Below are 15,793 nucleotides of genomic sequence, written 5' to 3'. Positions count from 1 at the left end.
CGCTTACGTCGCGGGCGCAGTGGGGCTCAGGTGCCGACGCGGTCCGTGCTAGGAACCGCGAGGTGGGCGGGACGCAGTTTACGTAACCCACCTTGCAGGTGCAGGTGGCGACCGCGGGCTTGAGAGCCCTGCGCGCTCCCAGGTGCGCAGTTGGCGCAGGCAGCGGCGCGGCACGGGGGCGACGGGCGCTGGCCGGAGCTCTCAGGTGCGGCAGAGCGCGCGTTCAGGGGGCGCGCAGAGGGCGAGGGGGCGGGCTTTCCGTTCCCCAGCAGCCGCGGGCCCGCCCCCAGGCTTGGCCAATGGAGGTGCTCGGCGTCGTCACGTGTGCGCCGCCGCCGCCGCGGACGCCGCCGAAGCCGATCTCGGATCCGCGAGCGCCACCAGGGCAGCAGCCGCCGCAGCCGCCGCCGCTGTGCTGAGGAGCTGGAGTCGCGGGCGGACGAGGTGGCGGCGGCGGCAGAGCGGGAGCAGAGAGCGGACGCGGGCTGAGCGCGACGGCGCGGGTAGGCTGCGGCAGGGCCGGCGCCTGCGCGGCGGGCCGACCCGGGTGGGCGGCGGTTGAGGCGGCGGTTGAGTCGGTTGGCGGAGCGGGCCCGGGCCCCGCATTGTTTGTTGTGCGTCCTTAGCAGCGGCGGCGGCGGCGGCGGCTGCCGAGGCGAAGAGCGAGGCGCAATCCCGGCCCCGCGGCTTTGGCATTGTGGCCGCCGCTGCGGTGCCTGGCCGGTCGGTGCCAGGACTGCGGGCCGCCCTGCTTGCCTTCGGGGTCGCGAGTCCCGGCCCTGAGCCTCCCGAGGGCGTGGGCAGCGTGTGGGGCGCGAGCTTGGGGAAAGTGGGAGGGCTCCGGGCAGGTGCTGGAGGACGTTGCGGGCAGGAACCGGGGAGAGGCTCGGGGGGCGGACACAGGGTGTGGGCAGATTTAGGGAGAAGGGAGGGTTGAGGGACGCGGCCCCGTGGTGACCAGGGCCTCAAGGGCAGGCCTGGGGAACCCGTGGGGCCCTAGGTTGATTTGAGAGGGAAAGACGTTTCGTTTGGGGGATCAGACGAGTGTGAAGGGGAATTTGGGGCGGGTAGGGCTAAATGAGATGGTGGAAGGAGGGAGAAGATGGGCACCTTTAGGCAGAACTGGAAGGAGCAGATGCCCCGGTTAGAGCTGCATGTGAGGGGCAGGGACCGGGGCAGAGAGTGGGAAGGCCACCGGACCTAAAGGGAAATGGCGGAGGAGGGGTCCATAGCAGGAGAGAGAGAGAAGAGAGAGAGAGAGGTGTGTGTGTGTGTGTGTGTGTGTGTGTGTGTGTGTGTGTGTGTGTGTGTGGTCTGTTTGTCTGTCTCCAGTCTGTGTGCCCAGGACTCCAGGAGTCCCATGTATGGGTGTCTGGCTCAGAGGAATGGAGGGAGACAAGCTAGGGGAGAAAGGCAGGTGTTTGCCCTGTACTCAGGGGAGAGGAGGATGGGACTAATGGGGGGGGGTGATTGGCACATGGACTGAGTTTGAGGGTTTTCAGGGAGAAATGGGGACAAGGAGGTTAGGTGATTGGATGGAAAGAGGTGTCCAGGCAGGAGGTGTATATAGCAGTAATAGGCAGCAGAAGTGGGTGAAATGAAATGGAGGGTGTTTGTGTGAGAAATACTGGTGGGCAACAGCAGAAGAGGAACCTTGAGGTTGGGGGCATCCTGGAAAGGGACAGGTGTGTGTGGCAGGATGGAGAGTGGGGTGGTGGGCAGAAGGGCAGGGGAGGGATGTTTGTGAAGTGGTAGGTGAAGTGTAGGGACATAAGGAAGAAAATGCTCCCATGCAGAAAGTGTGTAGAGAAGTTGGAGAGGAGGAGGAAGATGGAGGGGGGTATGTTTAAGGAAAATCAGTAGAAGGTGGGATAGGATGGAGTACCATGAGGAAGAGGGGAAGGGTGTAGGCAGGGGATAGTGGGAAGAAAGGCTATTTTGTAATAGAGAATGTATACTGAAGGAAGGACAAGGAAGGCATATATGGATGCATGTCTGACTAGAAAGGGACAGCTGTATGGGGTTGATGTGGTGAGGGAAATAGTAGGATGCCCACGTTTAAGGGAGGAAATGACTGTTGGAGAGCATTCAGAAGTAGGATACTTGAGAGTTTGGAAGATTTTAGGTGTTTAAATGTATGGAAAGATTGCACTGCTTACAGACATTAGAAGGTCAAATTATTAGGTCCCTGAGATAATAAAGGGTATCGTGCAGAAATTGAATGGGAGAAAAAAAAACTAGAGAGGATTTGCTTCAGGCTTAGAGGGACTAGACATTTGGGGCAATGGACAGAGGATATGGATCCTAGACAGATACTAATAGAAAACAGGACATTCAATTGTGTACCATATCTTCCAGTTCATTCTTCTAGGATCACAGAGATGATGAAACCTGACTTTTAGTTCCAGAACAGTGAGTGGGAAGAAATAGGACAGCTGCGTGTCTGTTCACAAGTTGGGAGGTGTGTGGTGTGTATTTACTTAGCTTTTTGACTGATGAGTAGACAGGCAGACAGCTATACAGCATCATGAGGAATACACCCACAAAGATAGAAGAAATGGGTTAGCAGCAGGTTAGTGGCAGATGGCTTAGTGAAGGTGCAAGATCCCAGAGGCCAGTAGCCTCAAAAGCTCTAAGAGGAAGGGATACCTCAGGTACCCAGATGCTTCTTGGGTAATGGGACAGTGATTCAGGCTTTGGATGATGTAAGACCTGAGCCCCATGCTATAGAAAAGTACATCTAGCTTCTAAAAATGGCAGAAATGGAGCCTTTGGATTCTAACCTTTAAAATGTTAAGAACTGATGGATTGTCTGCTTTTTTTTCCCCTAAGTAAACTAAACTTTAGCTTGAGACTTTTGGTTCTTGGGTATTTAGTTTGCTTTGATGGTATATGTGATTTTAGCTTTAATGAGGGAAGACACCTCTGGAGTTGGGGAACATAAAGGTCATTATCAGCTTGCTATGAGAACCTTCAGGAGTTTGAGCAGAGACAGTTCAGTGTCTTGTCTCCTTTAGTGTTCTGTAGCTTGTGTTAGATAGGGGTGAGGGGGGGAAGAGAGAGGAGAGGGGGAGAGAGAGAGAGAGAGAGAGAGAGAGAGAGAGAGAGAGAGGGGGGGGGGGGGGGGGTTTTGGAAGAATTAAGCAAACTGTTTTGAGACTGTTTCCTAGACTCATGGAAAGTGAATTCTCTCTTGACAGTTGAAATTTGTCTTGTCAGATTTTGTTACAAAGTAGATTTCATCTTGTCATAGAATTAATTCTGCATTTCATATAGTATGTAGTATGGTACTGCTATGGTTTCAAAGAAAAGGTCTGCTTTGGATGTGTATGGTCTTTCTGGGTTGAGTGGTTTCCTTTTGTCAACTTTCGCAGTTATCTTCATGTAGGCATTGTACTTTTAAGTTTTAGTAGGAACGAGTATCTTGCTGAGACATAGCAAGGGAGGGGTAGAGTACCAATTTTTAAGTAAGTTAATGATTTTTAAAATCTAGGTTTGCAGGGAATAAAGTAGTGTTCAGAGGCATTACTAAAGATTTTAATTTTGGAGGGAAATGTATTTTAGTATGCTTTTGATAGAAACTCTTGAGTTTGTTGAGATTCGATGTATATATAGGATAATTATAAGGAGGATATCTGCCCTTCCATTGCTCCTTGGCAGGGAATTTGAGCAGTAGGATATGAAATGATTAGAATAATCTTTGAAAATTATCTCTTAATATAGTCACTGCTTCTTCCTTTAGTCCCTCTCCTTTTTTTTTTTGGACATAGTAACTCATTGTTTTGTAGCTCAAGATACCCATAGACATCCCTGTGTCACCCAGGTATTTCTCAAACAAAAGAAACACCCTCCTGCCTGCTGGGTTACATACATGAGCCATCACATCTGCACTATATGAGTAAGTTTTAGATCCGTCCTGTTTGTTTTATTAGTTTTTGGGCAAGCAATATTTCCTTGCTCAAAATACTCAATCCTGAAATTGTGTTTTGATGAAATGTATTATTGGGTGAAATTCTACAGCTTGTGATGATTTGTAGGTACTTTTAAAAAAGATAGGTTATTTAAACTTTGCAGGCTAAATAGTTCTGGTTTTATCTTCACTGGTGACTTGTTGGACAAGACACTTAATCCTTTTGTTCTTGTTTCTCTTCCAGAAACCTGACTCCTTATCTACCTTCCAAGAGTCTTGAAGTATTTATATAAGACAAGTTTGTTCTTTTTTTTCCCCTCTTCTTCAAGACTCACTATGTATCTCTGGCTGTCTTTGAAGCCAATATATAGACCTGGCTGGTCTCCATCCCACAGCTGACCCACTTGCCTTTGCTTCCTGTGTACTGGGATATAAGGCAGGTGTTATCTTTTGGAAAGAGTAGACTTTTGTTAATATAGAGATAGGTTCCTTTATTTCTTTTACCCCTGTGGTTTTTAGATTGACCAAATATTAGTTAGGGCAGCCAGAGCTATGTAGAGATCCTGTGGAGGGGGAAAGGTGTAGGGGGAAGGGAGAAGGAGGGAGGGAGAAGAGAGAGAGAGAGCACTCTTAATTCATTTTTTCATTGTTGCTTTATTGTGTACTTTTTTCCCCCTCTGCAATTTGAATATACTGCTTATTCAGTCATAGCTGAAGCTTGTGCAGACATTGCGTTCTAGCCTAAGCCCAAGATTATTTCTAAACATGATTTCTAGAAGCAGTATTTCTTAAATCAGACTAATATATGTATGTTTTCATGTTTTTTTTTTTTTTTGCAGAAAATTGATGCTTAGTATTCATAACAGAAAAATAGACCTATTGCTTCTGCAAGTGCCTTAAAGCTTCCTTATTCTGATTTATTGAGGTTTTTCTTTTTTTGAGATAGTTTCTCTGTGTAGTGCTGGCTGTCCTGGAACTTGCTTTGTAGATCAGGCTGGCCTTGAACTTGGAGATATACCTGCCTCTGCCTCCTGAGTTCTGGGATCAAAGATGTGCATTACCATGCCTAGCTTCAGATCCTTTTTTTTTTTTTTTTTTTTTTTTTAAATTTTTCTCTTTATTGTTTTAAATTGTGTGTCTGTCTGGGTGCAGTAAGGTTTGTGTATGTAAGTGTAGTTGCCACTAAAGGCCAGAGGAGGGCATTGGACAGAGTAGGTGCTGGCAACTGAACTGGGGTCACCTGCAGGAGCAGTATGTGTATGCTCTTACCTGCAGAGCCAATTCTCAAGCTTCAGCTTCATTGATAGACAGTGTATGTTCTGCTTGAAGGGAAACAATTTGTAAAAATTTAAGGTCTTTTTAGTATTATTCTTGGTTTATTTGTTATGAAGAGCCTCCAGATGCTACTCAGGACCAACATTGCAAACATGTAAATAGCAAATAGCTTTATTAGATATTAATTTGCCTTGATTGCGGTAAGACCTGTCTTTGATAGTAGTTTTACTGTACCAGCTGATCTGCTCAGAGGTTTACTGTCTCATGTAATGTTTTGAAAGATTGGCTTTTTTTTTTTTTTTTTTTTTTTTTTTTTTTTGTGGTGGGGGTTTGAGACAGAGTTTCTCTGTGTAGCTTTGGAGCCTGTCCTGGCTGGCTGGCCTCAAACTCACAGAGATCCACCTGCCTTTGCCTCCCCCGTGCTGGGATTAAAGTTGTGTGCCACCACCACCTGGTGAAAGATCGGCTTTTCAAAATTATTTTAGCTATTGAAAAACTTTCTGACAGGTAGCTGTGGGTAGCTTTATACTCTAATTTTAGGAAACTTTATTAAATTTATATGTCACTTGAAACAAATTGAGGTTAGCTTAATGGTTTATGACTGAAGCCTGTTACTCTTTAATCTAGCTTTTAGTTTTTACATTGAATAATGGCTTAACCAAATGATCTGACTGGTCACTTTCATCCCCAATTTGAATTATTTATTGCCCTGAAAGTCCTTTAAGCAGTAGTGTATTTAGGAATAGGAAATACCTGCATTGCAAAACTCTTTTCTTTACATGTGTGGCTGCATGAAAGAGGAAGCTCTAAATCTTAATTATTTGCTTTCTGAAGTTAACTTTTGTGTGACTTGAAAGGGTGCAGTTGATTATATCTTCATGGTTCATTTCCATTTGAAAAGTGAGAATTTGCCAGAGGGTAGTGGTGGCACATGCCTTTAATCCCAACACTTGGGAGGAAGAGGCAGGCTGATCTGAGTTTGAGGCCAGCCTGGTCTACAGAGTGAATTCCAGGACAGACAGAGCTACACAGAGAAACTCTGTCTCAAAAAACCAGAAAACACCAAGTCAACCAATCAGAACTGTAGCCTGTGACTTTGGTTATGTTTAGTTACCTCACTTAAAAAAAAAAAAAAAAAAAAAAGTATCTTTTAATATAGTTAGGCTGTAATCTCACAGTAAATGCTTTATTTCTGGAAGTTAAAATCGAGGCAGTCATTTTTTTCAAAAGATATTACATTTATGTCTGTTTGTGGTGTGTGCTTATACCATAGCATGTGTGTAGAGTCTGAGGATAACTTGTGGAAATCTTTTTTTCCCCCTCCTACCATTTGTATGGGGGGGGGGTATGGGGTTTTCAGTCATCTGGAGGCAAGGATCTTTACATGTTGAACTATCTCCCTGACCATGGTTTTTGTTTTTTGCTTTTTTGTTTTTTGTTTTTTTGTAGTGAGACAGTCTTACTCTGTATCCCCACTGATCTGGAGCTCTCTGTGTAGCTCTGGGTGGCCTTCAATTACCTTGTCCCAGTCTCCTGAGTTGCTAGCATTACAGGAATGAACTACCACATCTAATTTTTGATTTTGTTTTTGAGACAAGGTCTTGCTACTTATATAGGCTGGCCTTGAAACTTATTCTCTACCTCAGCTTACCAAGAAGCTGTCATTACAGACCAGTATGTACTACCATTCACCACTAGAGAGTTCATTCAAAGATGTGTTTGTAGTTTGAAGGGTTTTGAAGCTCATCAATCATTGCACTGACGTACTGGCATTTGTGTAGCTTAGTCTACATTTTAGCCTATTGGGGTTTTAGATATTGGGTCATTCTTACTAAACAACTCTGGGATAACTAAGTTTCAGTTAGCAAAGCTAATGAACTAGAGAGAAAGATGGTGTAATATTTATGTTGGTTAGCAAGTGAGGGAGACTAAGCATTGGTGTGTGCATTGTCAGTTGATTTGTGAGCTGTGAATAAACTTATGATGTCAAGGTTAACATGGATGAGTAGATATATGGATTAATAATGAGGGCTTTAAAATGGTGTTTTACCTAGTAGCTTTTAGATAACTATGGAGTTATATAAAATCAGCTATATTTGTTATAGATTTTATGTCGAAAATTGGAATACATTCTCTAGTTTACAACTAGAATAGAGATAAAAGAAAATGAGAAAATTGTTGGAATGGAGAGAAAGCTCATCAGTTAAGAGCAGTTGATGTTCTGCAGGGGAGAGGATCCAGGTTTGGTTCTCAGCACACACATGGTGGTTCACAACCATCTGTAACTCCAGTCCCAGGGGCATCCAGTGTCCTTTTGTGAACTCTGAAGGCACTGGCCACATGTATGGAACATATATACATGTAGGCAAAACACTCAGGCACATAAAATAAAAATAAAATCTAAAAATCAAAAAAAGAAATGTTAAGAAGCCTATGTTTTTATTTTGTTGTTTTGTTCAAGACAGGATCTTGCCATGTAGGCCCTGACTGTCCTGAAATTCATTATGTAAACCTAGCTTACTCACAGAGATTTTCCTGTTTCTCTTTCCCAAATGCTAGGATAAAAGGTGTGCACCACTATACCTGGCTTTCATGTTTCTTTTTAAAGGGAAAATTAAGTACAATATAAACTAAGGTCTGAGAAGCAGACTGGAGGCCTCTGAAAGAGCAGCAAGTACACTCAACTGCTCCAGCCCCCAAGCTTAATTTTTATTTTATCCAGTATGGTGGATGCATTGCCTGCCTTCTTGAAATACTTTGTTATATGCTTTTTTTTTTTTGAGGTAGGGTTTCTCTGTGTAGATTTGGAGCATGTCCTGGAACTAGGTCTTGTAGACCAGGCTGCCTCCCGAGTGCTGGGACTAAAAGTGTGTGCCACCCTCATCCAGTTGTTATGTGCTTTTTTTCTCTACCTCTTTGACTTTTTCCTCAGCCTCCACACCCCCACTTCCAATCCTCCTCATGGAGGTCTCTGTTCCCCCATTCCTTTGGTGCTCTTACCTGATTTTTCTTTTTAAAAATATTTATTTGAAAGCTTGTATGTGTTTCTAAGTGTATGTATTAGAACCATATATGTGCAGGAGCCTGCAGATAACAGAATAGGCTTTGGAGCTGAACCAGGGTCCCCTTGAAGAGCAGCCACTGAGAGCTCTTAACCATTGAGTCATCTCTCTAGCTCTTGATTTTATGGTTTTAAATGCCCAACCTCTCCTCTTCCCCCCCAAGACAGGGTTTCTCTGTGTTGCTTTGGAGATTGTTTTAGCACTCTCTTTGTAGACCAGGCTGGCCTCGAACTCAGATCTACCTGCCTCTGGCTCCTGAGTGCTGGGATTAAAGGTATGTACCACCGTTAATGTCCAATTTTTCTTTAGCTTGGATCTCTGGGCACTTATGGGCTTTATTGATATCTTAAACTGAATTTTTCTCAGACCTAAATCTATTGATAGGCTTCAAGTCTAGCTAATTGATTTTGAAGGCTTGCTAAATGACCTGAGCAGTCAGTGGCTCATCTTGTTACACTGTGTGTTGGTAGGCTACTCCAAACTGTAAAAACAGTTCTGAGCTCTCTTGTATTGCTGCTTCACTGGCTGTAGATGTCTAAGTAGTCTCTGTCTTCACCTCTTTGAAGTCAGTCAGATAATAAGAGTCCTAACTAGTAACCTTGACTACTTTGTTAAAATGAAGGGGATGCTTACTTAGATTAAAAGGTTGGGATGATTCCTTTTACATTTTTATTTAATTTTTTTTTTTTTTTTTTTTTATATCTGACCATGTGTATGGGTGCCCTTAACCATGTGCATTTGGAGGTCAGAGGACACAGTGTGGTTGGGGGATGGAACTCAGGTCTTCAGGCTTGGTGGCAGTGCCTTTAGTGCTGAGCCATCTCCCCTTTAAGATCCCTTAGGGCATACAATCACCCTGGGAGAGGATAGGGCATCTAACATAATTAATGGTAGTTAGGGTGTTGGTTGCCAAAACATTTCTTTAACAACCTATACTTAAAACATGCCAGAAGATATCAGAGGATTTTGCTTTGGTCCAAGTGCATTCTAGAACAGAATCAGATTCTTTTAGACTTCTGTACTTTAGAGATTTGTAGTAGGAAATGTTCATAAGAACAAGGGAATTGTTTTTGTAAAATAATGTTGATTAATATATATGTACATATATATGTACTTTTATAAGATACTAATGATACCTTATTTATAGTTAGTGCATTTTTAAATAGTAGGAAAAAGCATCATTGAGTTTATTAGCTGAACATTTGATTTAAAGGGAGACCTTGAGCTTACTGGATAATTCATTACTCCTAAGCATTTTCCTTTGTGAGAACTTTTTTTTTGTTTTTTTGAGACAGGGTTTCTCTGTGGTTTTTTGGAGGATGTTTTGGAACTCACTCTGCAGACTGGGCTGGTCTTGAATTCACAGAGATCTGCCTGTTTCTATCTCCCAAGTGCTGGGATTAAAGGCATGCACCACCAATACCCTGCTCTTTGTGAGAACTTACATTTCTTTGTTCCAGAGAGGTTAATATACTATTCCAAAATCACATACCAAGCTAGTGGCAGGAAGCTGCATGATGTAGATTTGCCTTTCTCTGTTTTTCCTTCTCCCTTTCCTTTTTTCCTTTTTCTTTTTCCAGGGTTTCGCTTAAGTATCGTAGGCTGGCCTGAAATTTATGATCCTCCTGAGGCCTCCCTCTCCTAAAAGAGGTGTGACTGACATAAGCAGTGGATTTCTTGACTCTCAGTTAAGCATGTTCCAGGCTTACCTTCCACCATACTTCTGTTTCTGTTTTTCAGGAAAGTATTTCTCGATGTAGTCCTGGCTCTCCATGAACTCACTCTGAGGACTAGCCTTGAACTCAGATCCTCCTGCCACTTCTCCCCAGTGCTGGTATTAAAGTTGTGCTCACCACCACCCAGCAGAAACATTTATTAATTTTAAGTAGTCTAGAGAGATGGACCAGCAATTATGAGCTTGCTGCTTTTCCAGAGCACCCAAGTTCAGCTGCAGCCTCTGTTGGATGGCTCACAACTGCCTGTAATTCTGTAGTGCCTCCAGTCACCTGCAGTCACATGTATGTGTACACCATGCACATTCCTGGTTCCTTCAGGGTTAGAAGGAGTTGAATGCCCTGGAATTGGAGTTACGGATGGTTATGAACCATCATGTGTGTGGAATTGAATTGGGATCCTGTACTCTCAACCACAAAACCACCTCTAACATTGAAGTTTTTAAAAAAGGGTTTTGTTGGCATAACAATATGAGCTACAGCAGCAGCAGTCTGGCAAGTGTCATGTGTTTAAGTGTATTGATAATTATCCAAAGCAGTATAGATTTTTGACTGTGACCTTGTTGTCTTTTGCTAATGTCCAAACAGTATGCATCTCCATAAATGGATTTCTTGCTTTTAAACCTTTTAAAAAAATTAAAAATGCCCTTATAGCTTGGCTCAAATATTACACACCACTGAAAACATCTGTTAACACACTACTTTTCTAACTTGATGTAGGAAGTTTCATTTTCTTTGGACCTAGGAAAAATGTAGACTACAGACATGTTTTGAAGTTGATCAGACTTGTTAAATTTTTTTTCCGATAGTAGCTGTATGACATTAATCATTTTCTTAATTTTTAAAAAAATATATATTTTTGTTTTTTGAGACCAAATTTCTCTGCATAGCCCTGGCTGTCCTAGAACTCACTTCATAGACCAGGCTAGTTCAAACTCAGAGATTTGCCTGCCTCTGCCTCTGCCCCCTGAGTGCTGGATTAAAGTGTACCACTACTGCCTGGCTGACATTCATCATTCTTTTTGTTTCTTTGCTTGTTTAAGTAGGATAGTAGACGTATCTGTCCCTGGTTGGTCTACAACTTGCTACATAGGTCATGCTAGCTTTGAACTCAAGAGATCTGACTGTATCTGCCTCCTGAGTGTTGGGATTGAAGGTATGATACCAAACCCTACATTGGATTTTTTTTTTTTTTTTTTTGTTTTGCAAGACAGAATTTAGAATTTCTCTGTGTAACAGCCCTGGCTGTTCAGGAATTCACTTTGTAGACCAGGCTGGCCTTGAACTCACTGAGATCCACCTGCCTCTGCCTCCCAAGTGCTGGGATCAAAGGCGTGTGCCACCACTGCTCAGCTCAGCCTAAATTGAGATAGGATTGAGATTGGTCTCAGAAAATGTGGTGATTCTCCTGCTTCATCTTCTTAGTTTTAGGATTATAGTTTTAGGATGTTAGTTCCTATGCCCAGCTTTCATACCTCCCCTCCCCCATCCCCAGGATTTCACTAGCTGTTCTAGAACTCTGTAGACCATACTGTCCTCATACTCAGAGATCTGCCCATTGTTGTTTCCCAAGTGCTGGGATTAAAGGTTTGTACCACTACATCCTGCCTCCCCCTTTTGGCATCCCCCCCCACTTTTCTCTTTAAAATGAGTCTTAATATCTCACAACTCTGCAGAGTAGGAGTGAAGTTGATCTTTGTAAAGGCTCCACTCAGTATCTGGCATGTAATAGATTGTGTTGTAGATGTTAGAAACAGAATCCTAAATTTTGGTATCTTAGATCTGAATATTTGCATAAGCTAGTAAATCTTCACCTGTACATTGTCCTTTCCCTCCTTCCCTCTCTGCTGGTTTTTGAAGTGTCATGTGCCAGTTTTACGGTTCCCTGTAGCTCAGAAATTCTTGGCAAATGTCTCCTCATCTACATTGATAATTGTACATTGACTTCAAAGGATGGGTGGTGTTAAACAAGCTGATGATGAGCTGTTTGCTCTGTTAGAGCAGTTCTTTAGTTTGGTGAAAACTGTATCACGCTAACAATGCCTATGTCAGCTGTCAGGATGGCCAGTCTTCCCCCCCACTTCTTTTCTTGAAATTTATTTCATGTTTTACCTACATGTATTTATGTATGACATTTGTGTGCCTGGTGCATGTGGAATGTGGAGGCCTGAAGAAAGTGTCAGGTCCCCTGAAATTGGATTGCAGTTATTTGCCGTATGGATGCTGGGAGTTGAACTGCTAAGCCATCTCTCCAGCCCCAGTGACACTCAATCTTATGTTTAAAAAAAAAAAAAAAAAAAAAAAAAAAAAATGAAAGTTTGGTTGTCTGGAATGAATGAAAAGTATGTACTTGTTGCTAATCTATTTTATGATGATGGTTAATAGTAAAGCATGGAATTTTACTCAACTCTGTTGTTGTTTTGAGACAGGGTTTCTTTGTGTAACAGCCCTCCCTGGCTGTCCTGGAACTCACTTTGTATACCAGGTTGGCCTCGAACTCACAGAGATCCACCTGCCTCTGCCTTCCCACATGCTGGGAGTAAAGATGAGTGCTACCATTACCCGTCACTGTTATTTGTATAATTTCTTTTATTAAGTCCAGAAAAACACAGCAAAGGTGTTTTTACTTTATAACTGTAGAGTTGAAGTTAAGATGAATCATAATAGAATATTAGCTGTGGAGAGGATTTTGGAGATCAACTAGACTAACCCTCTTGTAAGGAGTACGGTTTTTCTGCCCGCCGCCTTGTATTGTCCTGCCGCCACGCCAGCCCCAAATAATACACAGAGACTCTGTATTTACTGGCCAACAGTATAATATCTAATACAGAGTCTCTGTGTATTATTTGGGGCTGGCGGCGTGGCGGCGGGACAAGACCAGCGGCAGCAGGCGGAAAAACCGTACTCCTTACACCCTCTTGTTTTTTTTATTTTGGTTTTTGTTTGTTTGTTTGTTTGTTTTTTGGTATTTCGAGTCAGGGTTTCTCTGTAGCTTTGGAGTCTGTCCTAGAACCAGCTCTTGTAGACCAGGCTAGCCTTGAACTCACGGAGATCTGCCTGTCTCTTTGCCTCCCGAGTGCTGGGATTAAAGGCACTTGCCACCATTGCCTGGCTAGACTAACCCTCTTATCTTGTTGTTGAAAGCTGGCTCAGAAGTTGGGGCTTACCCAAGGACATAGAAAGTAAGTGAAGGTCTGATTTCTGGTTCAGTACTATGAAGGTAACTGTGATAAAGTAGAGAAAGACTTGGTATTAACTCCATATGCTACTGCTTATTTACTGTGTGGCCTTTTGGCAAGTAAATCTGAGTCTGTTTTCTGCTTCTTTGTACAGTCTTACCTAAGAATTAAGAGATAATGTAAGTATAACACAATGCCAGGCATTGCTCAGAGTTCAGTAAGTGCTTTCTGGTCTTTTGTACTGTTTTCTTGATTACTTAAAACAGGTCATATGGCTAAGTGATTATTCTTTATGAAATGGGAATCGATGAAAAAGGTGGTTTGTGCCAAAGCCCTTCACTGGAAATCTGAGTTGGTTGATTGGAGGACACTGTTGACTGCAAAATGAGTCAGTTTTTATCACCTGCCCTGCATGGTGTTGATAGCTGTTTCTCTTGCTTTTTTTTTTTTTTTTTTTTTCTCCTTTTTTTCCACCAGTTGTGACTATTTAGCAAGAGAAATAGATGTAGAGCCTGGTATGGGGAACATTTAGTTTAGATCAATCTTTGCCTTTTTCTTTTTGAGACATGGTCTCATTATATAGCTGCCCTGGAATTTGCTGTGTAGCTCAAGCTGGCTTTGAACTCACGAGCTCTGACTATCTGGCATGTACCACCATGTTTGGATTCAACCTTTTTTTTTTTTTTTTTTTTTTTTTTTTAAACTCAGGACTCTCTTACAAATTTAAGGATCTTAAAGATCTCTTGTTTATATGTGCTATTATCGATTTCCAGAAATTATACATGGGAAATTGCATTCATTTTACTAAATGAATAATTAAAGTAAGTGTGTGTGTGTGTATTCAAGCACTCCAGAGCGCATGTATGCACATATATTTCTGTGGAGGCTGTTGGGTCTCCTAGAACTTCAGTTAGAATTGTGAGCCTCTTGATGCTGGGATCTAAATTCAGGTTCTCATGGTAGCAAATACTCCTAACCTCTGAGCCCTTTCTAATCTCCTCTTTTGCTAATTTTAAAATGTAAGTGATAAACTAGTATAAGCCCAGGTGACATGTTAATAGTTCTTTTTCAAGATAGAAGAAAATTGAATGAGAAAAGTAGCTGTTGCTTTTTAATTTTTAATTTAGTGTAGTTTAATAGAAGATAACTACTTCTGTACATACGTAGTCTGTTGTATGTTCTGGTTGAAGTATGTGAAGATAAAAAATTTACACAGGTATGTAGCTGGAAAGGGGTAGTTTTTCAGATGATTTTAAATATTTTAACTACTATTCTTGTATTTGACAGATGGTAGGCTTTTAAGATTTTTAAAAAAATTTATGTGGCCGGGTGGTGATGGTGCACGCCTTTAGTCCCAACTCTTGGGAGGCAGAGGCAAATGGATCTCTGTGAGTTGAGACCAGCCTAGTCTACTCAGGTTTTCCTTTGGTTGGAAGAAATACATGCACAGAATAAACATTTCCATGCAAACATTGTAAAAACAGTGTGTTCTAATTCTTTGTAAGGTACCTTGTGCTTACATGTTTCCTTATTGAATCGTTAAAAGGAATAAAAAATGTAAAGTTCCTGTGTTGTATGGCAAAACTCTTCTTGAGGGGGCACAATATACAAGTCTATTCGCCACAGGTGAGGTATCCCAAAATAGACCACCACAAAGTACAGATACCCCCAGAGTCCAGCGTGATGGGCCAGTGTGTGTTTATTGGGGTTACTTACAGGGGTCACTTCCAGGAGCAGAAATAACTCACAGACAGCTGTATCACTAATGCCCACCCCAGCACAGGTGACAGCTCACAAAAGCTAGGAACCTGGAGCACACTGCACATCCTACAGGCAACGTGACAGGTTGGATAGTGTCCTTTCCAAGTGACTCTGGTCTAATCTGGTCTAAACCTCTTCCAGGCAGCTCAGCTGGTTTCTTCTGCTTCTAGGCAGGTGGTCTGGTCTCAGTTGTCTTTGCTGCCCAACTACCTTGTCTGTGAGGGACTCTCAGCTTTTATTGCTTACTCTGGTCAGTTTCAGGGACTTCCTGGAACTATTTTGAGTTGTTTACTTTCCTGTTTAAAGAACTTCTTTGCAGGATGGAATGTTTCAATCTTGGAGGAAACTGTTAAAAGAACAGCCTGGTATTAGAAAACATATAGAGGCTGTTAATATTTTTTTTTTTCCTCCAGCTCAGTATCATCTCTGTACTATTTATGTAAGACATAAAGGCTTCTTAATGTTTTGGATATTCTGATAATAATGGAACTTTTCTGGCCTCTGTGGGATGTTATTACTATATTTAGGCACTGCATCTCTAAGGCATCATAACCTCATCATAAGGTGACAAAAAGTGTTTCTATTTAATGAACCAGTAACACCGAGGTGGGGAATGGTTAGCTGTCCAAGGTAGTTTAGATAAAGAACGGTAGAAGTAGAGCTGGGAATTAAACCTATTCTGCTGTGTTTTCAGGATCATCTTTTACTTTTCCACTTTGGCAGCAAATTGAAGGGAATATATTTGGATTGTAATGGAACTTTTGTTGTTTTTGTGGGGTATCTGTATGTGGGAGATACTGGATAGTGGTTATTCTCCCTTTTAAAAATACCAATTGATATCCAGATCCCAAAGCTGATTTTATTTACATCCAT

General features: G+C 42.4%; 1 protein-coding gene across 5 annotated transcripts in view; it reads left to right on the top strand.

Annotated features, from left to right (window-relative positions):
• The first annotated feature begins 353 nt into the window (after window positions 1-353).
• The window catches only part of Strbp (spermatid perinuclear RNA binding protein), a 113,674-nt gene continuing 98,234 nt past the window's right edge, over window positions 354-15,793 (top strand). For 4 of the 5 annotated variants that reach the window (XR_007834565.1, XM_051185359.1, XM_051185356.1 and 1 more), the window contains exon 1: window positions 354-503. The gene's annotated coding sequence lies outside the window, so the exon portion shown is untranslated. The remainder of the gene's footprint in view (window positions 504-15,793) is intronic. The other variant, XM_051185357.1, reaches the window with a different exon arrangement.

The sequence above is a fragment of the Phodopus roborovskii genome, unplaced genomic scaffold, assembly GCF_943737965.1.
Source record: "Phodopus roborovskii unplaced genomic scaffold, PHOROB, whole genome shotgun sequence".
Taxonomy (NCBI): Eukaryota; Metazoa; Chordata; class Mammalia; order Rodentia; family Cricetidae; genus Phodopus; species Phodopus roborovskii.
Note: the sequence above shows the minus strand (reverse complement) of the source record. Positions and strands in the feature narration are given on the sequence as shown.